The 12,192-nt window shown below is 29.5% G+C and overlaps 1 protein-coding gene across 3 annotated transcripts in view; it reads right to left on the bottom strand.

Annotated features, from left to right (window-relative positions):
• LOC113371609 (segmentation protein cap'n'collar-like) overlaps positions 1-12,192 on the bottom strand; it is a 90,144-nt gene that overhangs the window by 64,351 nt on the left and 13,601 nt on the right. The window lies entirely within an intron of this gene.

Below are 12,192 nucleotides of genomic sequence, written 5' to 3'. Positions count from 1 at the left end.
TATATAAGTATTCATTTAATTTATCATTCATTATAAAACAATATTATTTAGCTCACACCAAACTGAAATGGCAGAGGATTCCTAATACTCTGCAATTGCATATTCAAAGTAGTTCAAAAATATTGCGATTCAAGTAATTGTATACTTTGTAATATTTAACACTTTATGAGACTTAATATAATAATTATATAAACGTGGTGAGATAGTAATTATGACATAATTACACCACTTAAAATAGCGTGAATCAACTAGAAGAATTTTTGAAGGACGGCCGCGTGCTGTCAAATTATCAAGGAATCGAAAGAACATTCATTTGCAAACGTTTCAGGTCTCCATATGTAACCAGTACTTCAACATATATATTTTGAAAAATAGTATTTTATATAAACCAACTCTAGTCAAAATTTACAAATATTTAAAAAAAATAAGTTATGGTATCTTACCAAATACCAGCTAACCCAAAATTAACAATGTTAATAGTATCTATCACACTCACCTGAAACAAAAAAAATTTAAGCATACTAAACATTTAACTGATTAATATTCAATAAAATTGAAACTGATCTGAGTAAATTAAAACAAATCAAAACATGGGATGTAGTAGGTGTACAATTTATAAAAAAAGTATAATTAATCGCAATTTACAGTAGGATTCCGTTGCGATGTAAATGAATGATTCAATTGCAATATGAGTTAGAGCAAAACTTGATCAAATTTATTATTGCAACAGGAAAGTACATTGCAAATTATAGGAAAAACCTACCGCGTCTAATTGATTAGAACAGAATAATTAAAGATCTTAAATAAAATAATAAATTAAACTTAATTATATAACAGTTTCTTCTCCGTATAAAATCGTCTAGATGTAGAATATCATTATGATTAGAAATATTGATTTTTTTTTAATTCTCACCTGAATAAAAACAGAACATTAACTAACACTACCATTCATTTTATACTAATAAAAATACTTAAAATAATTGTCCATAAATTCTCTGAACATCTATAGTTATAATTTGATTTGTAAGTTATTACATGTCTAACAAATCTTGTAAAACGAAATAAACATAATGCTAGAAGATTATTTAACATTATATAAATTCTGCACGATACCTCCTACACATGCACTGATTACAAATGAGGAATTATACGAAAAAATACGCACAGACCACTGATATGAGTCAAACTCCAGATTAAAATTACTAAAAACGCATTAATATGTATGTAAACTTCAGCAGAAATCCCAGCACAGACGTGCTGGCGGAAGAGTACATGCGAACTCCCGACACAGATCACAAATTCTAACATAAGTTCGCTCGCACTTGGGCAAAAAATGTCATAGTAAAAGGATTTAATAATGACACCGAATCTTGTTCAACAACTTTGTTGGTAAACTTGTCAAGTGGCTGGAAGTGGGATCATAAAAGTTTGCTCTTTAAACTGTTTAAATATGTTTATGTATTTGAAAATTATTAATGCAACATACTACAGACCGAGTATCTAGAATGGAACAATTACGGTGGAGACACGATTACATGATGTACAATTATCGGGAATGCAGAAAGAATATATAACTCATATGTATATATTGAGGCACTAAAGTAATCTTTGTTCATTCAATAAAGTCCATAAAAATAATTTATAGCATACGTTAAACACCGTGTGTATTAACTATACAATTCTCAATCAAACATCCAATTCATTACACATGAACAAATAACAAAGCACTATTAAATGAGTTATAATGCCTTTTTAATCAGAGCAAATATTTAAAAATATTTTAGATATTATATCGAAACAGTTCACTGACTTCTAGTTCAAACAATATCGTCAAATTAGCACAACGCACATGTGGAGTGAAAAAACTTACAATTATCAAATGATATAATAGTATATGGAATTAATAGAAAGAATAGGTTTTATTCATGTTATTATAAAAACAATTATAAATCACGTCGGGGTAACCAATTATATAAAGGAATTTATAGATAAAACCAAGTTTAATACAAAATATTACATATTTTTATATTATATTTATATTTATATGTATATATTCAAAATATTATTTCACATGGAAAATTATCAAATTTGCAGTAAAAATGTTACGCAGTAAAACCACCATAAACTTTTAATTTTTATATACCTACTCACGTTACTATGTCAAGTAGTAAAATATTTTAAAAGTTAATGGCACTTATAATTTTATTGCACTAATTTGGAAACATTGGTGTTTGTACAAATTATAAGAAAAACATGTTGAAGCTACAAAATAGACTTTGAAATCTACTTTCACAAAAAGGGGTTTTTTAATTATGAACGATAATATAAATCAGATATAACCCAATATCCAAATCGCATAAATTGTAATCGAATTTCAAATCTAATTACATACATTTCAATGCCAGAACAAAGTATGATAAATGTGTCCAAAATAGAGAAACTTCAAATTACCTATATATAATAGAATTACAAATTACGAATTACAAATTACAATACACGGTTCATGATCAAAAATAAGTCGTCTGTAAAATTACATATTATGGATTTACAAAGTCAAACATTATAAAACCAGCAATCAACTGATAACACGCGAATGGTCCTGAAATATTGAATAAAATTGATAGTTTAACATTTCAGTAATTATCTTGCAATAATGCATGTAGTTAAGTAGAGGCAGGCAGTCACCTCCCATCACAATAGAAGACTCTGGATCATAAGTCAATGACGACTCAAAGTCAAGGCTATTCTATATGATCATGTTAACAGAGTCAACATTACAAATTTATTCACAGTCTTTACATTTATGCAGAAATGCATTAGATCGAGATTTTTTATTTATTATATAATGAAACTTTTTATACGACCAGGTGTTGTCTACTCAGCGGTAAAAAATAGTGGCATTTGAAATTTATTATGTCATGTGTTCGATTGATTCTTGATTAGATTTCATCTACAACAAGAAGCTAGAGTTAGAGTCTTCTAACAAGCAAGAAAAGAAGCTAAAGTTAGAAGCATGAAAAAGGAGCTAAAGTTAGAGTCTTCTAACTTTAGCTACTCGTGCCCTACTACTACTGCTACTTTTTTCCACTTAAAGGGCTAATACAATATACAAAAATTTCAATTGATACTTCATTTTTTTTCGTGGATATAATCTTAGAAGATTTTGTAGATTATTCTAAATATAAGTTTTCCAAAATAGTTGTCATGATCCATTACAGTTCTAGTTGAACATGAAAACTGTCTACCAAATTTCTTCGTCTGCGTCTGAAGTGTGTAAACAATTTCACACCTGTGATAATAATAATTAAAATAATTTATACACTTGAAGCTTTCTATATATTAAGTAACACATCTGTTTTCTTTCGTTATCAGTGCAATGTTGAGCAATAAAAAAATTAAGATAGAATTTTCCTTCACGCACTCGTCATCACATTTCTCAAGTGCCTAGTATCTGATAAGGTAACTAGTTAATATCGCCGATAACCGGATTGCGGGCACGAATCCGCCTCTGACAACATTTCGGCCGTTTTACTAAAAAGTGAAGGTTATGGGTCAATAGTATTCATTCGCCTCGTAGCATTAGGTAATTTTAATAAAACGTTGGCAGGTACGCACATGGGTAATGGAGATAAAAATTTTAACAATATTATCCAGATTGGAAGTAAAGTAGTAAGATTTAGTTACAGTAGTAAAAGAAAGACAAGAAAATAGTGGTAGGGCGCATCCATTAATCACGGGAACAATTTTTAAAAGACTTTTGTACCCCCTACCCCTTGGTAATACGTCGTGATATTCAAAAATAGCCCCTTTTTCACCAAAGATCACGTGCATTTTTAGATACATAAATTTTTTTAAACAAATTTTTCAAATTTACGAAAAAATCGTTTTTTTTTTGAAAATTCAGGTTAAAAATAAATGCTTAAGTTTTAAAGCAAGCAAGTATTGTTCCCAGTATAGGTAATTATTTTCCTTTATAAGAATCAAGTTTGTTGCTGCTTTAAATTCTGAAAAATATCAAATAAAAATATAAAGTAGTCATAGTCTCTTGAAATTATTTTCTAGCCAAAGCTCTGTCATCTGTTCTCGACGGTGCAAACTATTGCCTGGTCTATCACGATTTCAAACCAATTCATCGCACGATAGCTCGCCTAGACGGCAGCACAAATTAGAAGTAGAACGTTGAAAAATTCAAATATCTGTATTATGGTAATAATTTATATATCTATAAATAAAATTTATATTTAAATGGTAATTTTTAGTAACCTTTAGACATTAAAATTTGTTATTAAATGGCAACATTTTAAATTTAATTTAAGGAAAATGATGGCGTGGAGAGCAAGGAAAGAAGGAGCTAAGGTAAGTTCATCATCAGGAGAATCATATTTGACCCTTTTTCCAGAATCCCTTTTGCCTACCGTTACTAAAACGTAATATTTATCACTTTTATCCTTAAAAGTGATAAATATTACTATTTTTTTACTTCAAAAGTACCATTTACAAAAAAGTATCTATTAAAAAAATGTTATTAGATGATTACATTAAATAATTTCTCCCTCCTTCAGAATATGAATAATTGCATCAGGAAAAGATTTATTTTAATTAACGCGGATTTATACGAAGTCTGCCTTCTTTTATCAATTTTGTCTTTTATACATTTGGTCTTGAAATAAGTTCATAAAATAGATTCAATTGTAAAGATGAATCCGGTTTCCTAGACTCTCTATGTGAACTTGAACTTCGCACGTAATATTTGTCCTTCAAAATGATGACTTACTGAATTACAACTTGATAGATATCGTCAGATATAATAGTCTTGTAATATGTTCATTGGTAAAATAAATAAATAGTTCATAATTTGCCTTGTACACAAAACTATGGCTTGTGTAATCAAAACAAAATTGAAGATTGCGACAAACGCCAATGAAAATATTATTGAATATAATTAGAACAAACAAAATCAACAATATTAACACAAACTAAGGACTGTGAGATTAATGAGTAAATGATGAGCTAATTTTCAAAGTCTAATTAAATTAAATTGATTATGATTTTCTAACATTCAGAATTTCATGGCAACAAATATGCGTAGGTACGTATCATGTACTATTTGGAGCAATGTTTAAATTTTTTTGCTTGTTTATTTTTTCTCGACCGAAAATATCCCAGACTCAGACAAATATTTCACGTGATTAGAATTATCTTAAGACGTACACAAGCAACAACAAGCTATTCTAATCTAAACAGTCATAAGATAAGTACATTATAACAATTATATGGAACGATTTACGTATTCATAATACATCATAGTAAATCATATGATTAAGTGCATAATCTGATACGACACAATCAGGGAGATTGAATTGGAAAAGCCTATTGAAAACGTAAATGCATCTGGTTAATATTATAAGGCTCATTTGTTGAATTAATTTTATATTATACATTTTGCTATATGTTAAAAGTTGATCATCATCTTATTATATGCATTAATTTTAAATATTTTTTAATGTTGTATATCTTAGTATTATATTTTTCTGCAGAAAGCTTGAAAAATACTGAAATTCACTGTTCCATTTTCTCTAAAAACTTTTTTATTAAGACTAAAACGCGGTTTGATTTTATATATTTTTTACTTTTTATCTTATACTTGTTAATTCACAATGTAGTCATATCTATTAATGATATTATGCTATTCATTAAAATTTTTGAAAATTTATTATATTAAATAAAAGCTATTGTAACATATAATGTTTAAATTATTCTACCAATTTTTACTATACAAAGTAAAAAGGTTAATCAATCAATTAATCCTATTCATCTATAGCACTCTATTTCCTTGTGCATCAAACTTCTACTACCAAAACCTAGTAATTTAAGTATCCTCAATAAAACAATATTTTTAATATTATTATTCAAATATGCAAATATGTTTTTTGAAATTCAATTAAAAAACTTGTTTACATAGCGGTTTGAATTCGCAAATAGTTTTATTGAGAACGTCATTATTTAATTAGTAGTATGTTTATTATAAATTTAACATTTGCCATCATTTCATTATATATATTAAATTTTAAATATTTTACAATTGTTATCTATTTTATTTTATCTTACTTGATAAATTCTAGATCTTGGAAAGTAAATTGAGAATCTACTTATAGATCAATTAACTACTTAATCCTAATGAGTTAAGTATTTCTCAATATAACGGTATTTTTAATATAAATTTCCTTATCATTGATATCAGGGTTTATATATTTTGATTTGCAATTGTTCACATAGCGGTTTTTTGCAAATAATTTCAATGAAATTATTTATTAACTTATAATTATATTCTCGGGTGGGTGATTCGGAAACGGACGTAAATTCGGCGCAAATGTTCTCTGTCTCATTGATTTACACCGGCGCAATTTGCGAAAAGTTTAGTCTGACAATGAGTCTGGTCTAGGCTCTGCAATCGGTTCACTAAACTCAGTGTCCTTGACACTGACATTGCTTTTCGTGAAAATACACATATCATACAGATATAGATTGAATATATACTATGTTGATGCTGATGCTAGACTACGCAGACGGTGCCCACCTCTCCCAAATTCATTGTGTATACACAGGCCGCAATAGCGAGATGCTGCGAAGGATGAAAGAAAATGGGAAAAGGGTGGGAAAAGGGCGAGAAAAGGCCACGACTTAGGGGATAGGTCGGGTTCTTGAAACTCAAAAGTATCAATGACACTCACAACTCAGAAACACGGAGAGACATAGAGTAATTAAGATCTTGGAGACTCAATTTAAAGTAATTTTGGTCAATTGAATTGCATTTTTCCATTTTGTGCCATATATTTTTAACAGCAGCGAGTTCTTTTAGCTGCTGTGCCGATTTCTTAAACAACGTGTTTTTTTATGGAAGCCAATCCAAACAATGGTCATATCTCTGTAATACTGATAAATTATATATTGATGCAGCAAACTTAATGCTAATGCTAAAAAACATTAACATAGGTATCTATATTTTCCTTCTGATGAAAAACCCGTAGCTCTAACTACTAAGCTACGATGAAGCCCTATTAAAGTGGTATAAATATATGTATTACATATTTTTTATCTATTTTACGAAAAAAACTAGAGATTTTATTTATAATCAATAGCAATCCATCTACGAGTATGTATATCAACGTGTATATCATAATATATATATATATATATATATATATATATATATATATATATATATATATATATATATATGTATAACATGTATATCAACTATCCATTCTACTGCGTCAATGAAAAAAGAAATATGTGCATGGATTTTTTTCGAGAATAACAAACCCACGCCAGTTGCTTGCATTTGGCTGTCAGTTTGCCAAATCGGGCTTCGATAATGTTTTCTGGTCGAATTTTACAGCAAAATGTTTTATTTTATTTCGGTATTTTCATGCGAATGCTGTTTTCGAAGAACGAGAAGGACGCATTCTCAATTTATCACAAAAGCTCGCAAGAAAATTCATTGACCTGCATCAACGCTAATTGATCACGACCTTGATCTTGTTGCCATCTAAGAAAAAAATACTAAAAATATTGTTATTGGCAGGTGATTGTTTTGGCAGGTTAGTGTATTTTTCAAGAAAAGGATTTTTAGGTGATAAACGCATTATGACAGCAATGTATAAGAATAGAAATTAGCGGTGCGCTCAAGGTGTTTTCACTAAAATTCACCTAACCTAACAGACAGTATTATCGAATGATTCACAGAGCATTTGTAATGTGACTGATAATAGAATGTAATAACAAGGCAATATATTTTTGCAGACGGTTTTTTATCACGAGTTCATTTATGTTTTTTGCCCGCAAAAATTTGGTTGTATGTTTTGCAACATAACAAAATAATCCATAACTGGAAATAGAATTATTGAATTGGATTGCTATTATTTTAATTTTAGACCATCTGTTTATATTAGGTGCATGTATTAAAAAAAATTAGTGGAAATTATAAAACAAAAATGTTACATATTAAATAAAAATGTATTTTTAAATTCTATTAGTAAAATTTGAAAAAGTCACTCAAATTATATAGAAAAGCCATTATTATTCATTGTTAGCATAGCACCATGAATATTGCTGATATCTGATGTTTGATTTTGAAGTCTGAGTCACAAATTTCGTATTAGGGGTAGATCAGTTAATATTATTTATTAATTACATTAGACAAGTCCTTGACATTGACTGACTTCTGGCGCAATCTTCCCAAGAACAAACAATACGGCAAGCAGACTAAAACATCAGGCCGCGGGCCGAGACGCGGTGCGGTGCTGCGGTTCGATATTTTTACTCGTCTGCTTTTTTACGCGGTCTAATAATATGTGAACGGGTATGTTGTCATAAATTATGCAAACACAGACCATACTGATACATCTACCACTCGATATAGCATTTACCATGTACACAGCAAATTTAAATTTCAAATAGAGGCTAACTTTAAATGTGCCAACTGTTATCGAGGAAGATAAAGTAACAGAAACGCCCGTCAATCGGAAATAAATTATTTGAAAAGAATTTATAATCGCACAACTGTGAAAAAATCGTAAAAATTGCAAGGTTGCAATAAAAACGATAAACGTAAACTCGATCACCGATGCTAATCAAATTTAACGCAAATCTTATATTCGTTGCAATTTTACACATATTCCACTACTTTTAATAAAGAAGGTCTGTATAACGATTTGTATTTGCATGGTGGGATTTTTCAATATTTTTGTTGTAAGATTGTCGAATTATAATTCTTACGAGCGCAATAAGGTTCATTTTACCTTTAATTTATTGGTGCACGTACGTATCAAAATTCATTATTGGATTATTTTATATGTACATATACCTAGGGTTACATTTTGAATTGCCTAAAAGGTCATGCGACGACCCGCTCTAACCTGAATACGATATCAGCTAGAAACTGGCGATACACATAATAATTTATGCGCGGCGCATTCGTACATTTGCTCCGGCCCGGTAAAGCTTTATAGCCCGTGTCATTGATACAAAATTTCCCCTAATTGGATAAAATACTAATCGCTTTTAACTTTCTAATGTCGATTTCAATTTGCTAATGATCATCGTAATAGCAATTAAAAACTTATTCAAAAATAAATACCATTAACGAAAAGCAAATTATACACAGATAATCATTCAGTCAATTCACAGAAATTTGAAGAAGGTAAATGAAATGAGTGCTGCTCACTCCGATCCGTTTATTATGGTGTAGAACACAATTGATTGGTAACCCAAGAAAAATAAAAACAAAAGAACTAAGCAGAAAAGCTATAAAATTGAATTCCTAATCATTTCTACTATTAAGTCCAATTAATAAACTGTATAGCGTGCAATAAAATTCATAAGCAAAATCGTTCGCTGCATAGTACTGCAAACGATCTGAACAACATCTAAATAATGCAAAAGTAATTATTACTGAATGACGTGGAAGAATGAGACATCTGCAATTTAATAAACAATTTATGACGCAGTGTTCTAGAACTCTATAATTATGTATTGAAGTAATCGATAGCTAAAGTATTTAGAAAACTTGTTAAATTTATCATGAGTTTCTAAAATGGTATGAAATATATATGATACTTCACTACCGCAGAAGATCAATATCCTTCTATTGATTATTATATTGCATTACCAATTTTTCTATTTTGAAAAAACTGGCAAATTCTTGCGTAAACCAAATAATTTTCCCAATTCAAAGTATAATCCGACAAGAGGAATTTTGGCCCAATTACTCTTAGCATTTAATAAAATGGCTTCAATTTTGAATTATTTTTGGTTTCAACGCATGTTCTCCATCATAAAATTTCATGGCAAAAGTTATTTTTAACAACACAAGTAATTAACCTTTGCCTGGTATATAAATAAATGCCCGATCTACAAATAAGTCAGAAATGCATAAAATATCAACATAGAACATATTGATTGAAGTGATAGTAAATCGTTGAATTAGAAAAAATTCTGGCTCATTAATAATACCGCTTTTTAGGATTACATGCCAGGAGGTTCGACAAAAATAAGTCTCAGTCTGTCGCTGTTTTTCATTTTAATTTCAAACATATTGATGTATAGAGAGAAACCGAAACGGAATGCTAGTGGTACAAAATATGTGTAAGATTTCTCTGTATTATGTCAACGTAAGTTTAATTTCACGTTCAATTTTTAAAGCTAATAAATAATTTACATTTTAGGAAATTGTGTTTGAAAAGTTAATTGGGAATTCTTTTGAAAACGATTTTAATATGTTGATTTACGATTTAAAGAGCCAATTACGCAAAGGATAAAATATGATAATTGAATACAATAGAATAGATATAATTAACGATTCCAAAATAATTAATACGAAAATATAAAGAGCGTTTATAGAATATTGTACAAAATACTATTTATAACGATTACATACGATTTTAAACAATTATGTATTAATGTTATTCGCGATAGTTGCTCTAAATTCCAAAGGGCTAAAGGCCATGTCAAGTATTGATTTTAGATCTGAACTATTCATTTATTTACTTAAGTTATTAATAAATGAAAATGTAGAACTTCAAAAACCTACTCAACTGTATTCAAATACATATTCAATTTCGGCGGAAGAGAATAAAATAAAACGCCTATTATGCATGTACATAATAATGAACACATGCAGCTTGGACGTTTTGTTCAGAACGTTTTAAATCGATTCATTATAGATATAAAGTGGTTAAAATATATATAGTGTAGCATCTAAAAAAATAGTATGTAAATAATAAGGTCTTACCAAATTTTCCATTATCTACCGTTGAGAAATAAAATTAGAACTTAATGTATTTGAGCCAATAATATATTCAAGAAATATCGGTCACGAACTTATATCTCATATGTATTAGCATATGAAAAACTTTGCGGATTATTTTTGCCAGTAAATGCAGTAGGTACTGGACCGAAATACATGGCGACAAAAATAGTTTGGGAATGTGAATGAGCCACTGAGGATGCATTCGCTGCAGAAAAATGCACAAAAAATTAGACGAGGCCGTTGCGTTTCTGAAAACAAAAATAATTATTGCTCAGACACAATAATAGCACATGGTCAACAAGCGCAGATAGTTAAGTTCATCAGATGATCACGTGTGCGACAGTAACATATATTATATATGCGGACGCCTTGCTGCGAAGTTGCGTTACACGTGGAAAGCTTGGGATTGGGATTGCGAAAAGGCGAAGGAGAAACAACCCTCGCAAAGTCCCACAAGGTAATAAATCTCTTCAACCTTCGGATCTTTCACGATTTGTCGACCCATTTTATATTATAATTGACGATAAAAGGAAAACAATTGAAAGGCAAGTGTCATATTAATAATGAAAACTTTTTCAACGAACGTTCTCGATTCAACGACAACGAAGTGATTTTTCAATATTCGCTATATTTAATTAAATTATTTAATGAAATGTGAATAGGTTTTATTAGATTGGGTTTTCATACCAGTAAAAATCAGATTATAGCCGAATGATAAATAAAAACACAGTAAACAATCTGATGACCAAAATAATAACTAGTTGATATTGGTATTTTGCCTTGAGGCAAGTTACATGAACTTCCCGAAATGTATAGATAATCGATTTAATTAATAAAAAATTAATTAACTTACGAGTGATTAAAAGTATTCCGAGCGGATTTATTACACATAAAGAGCACGTTAACTCGGAGTATTTTCTAAAAGCAAATTTTGAACTTTGATTTTGAATTTGAAAGATTGGACTAGTTTCCGTAGGACTTTAATGATTCAGTGTGCTCATTAAGACCAAGTACTCTATCGTTATACCAAGTGAATCGTCTAATTTTAATTTTAACAAATGTCAAAGGAACTTACTCATTTTCTCAAACTTTGATGAATTTTTAAAATTATACTACTTGTCGTAAGGCCGTAATATTTTCGTAAGTTCTATAAGACCATGATATATGTCGCCAAAAAAAGTTCCATAAAAAGCGGCTTAAATTATTTTTTCAACAGTTAATTACAAGAAAACGGCTCGGTAGATTTTCACCTAAAACTAATCAGTACAATGCCCAACTAATATCTTTCGAACAGTTTTTGATTTTTCAAAATCGATTCGGTAGAATGAGCTTAAATGTGGACAAGAGGTTAACCACTTTTTTCCAAATTACAAAAAAACGGC

The sequence above is a fragment of the Ctenocephalides felis genome, unplaced genomic scaffold, assembly GCF_003426905.1.
Source record: "Ctenocephalides felis isolate EL2017-DRISC unplaced genomic scaffold, ASM342690v1 CF-g0.4_SCAFFOLD_01492, whole genome shotgun sequence".
NCBI classification, from domain to species: domain Eukaryota; kingdom Metazoa; phylum Arthropoda; class Insecta; order Siphonaptera; family Pulicidae; genus Ctenocephalides; species Ctenocephalides felis.
This window is presented reverse-complemented; position numbering and strand designations above follow the sequence as displayed.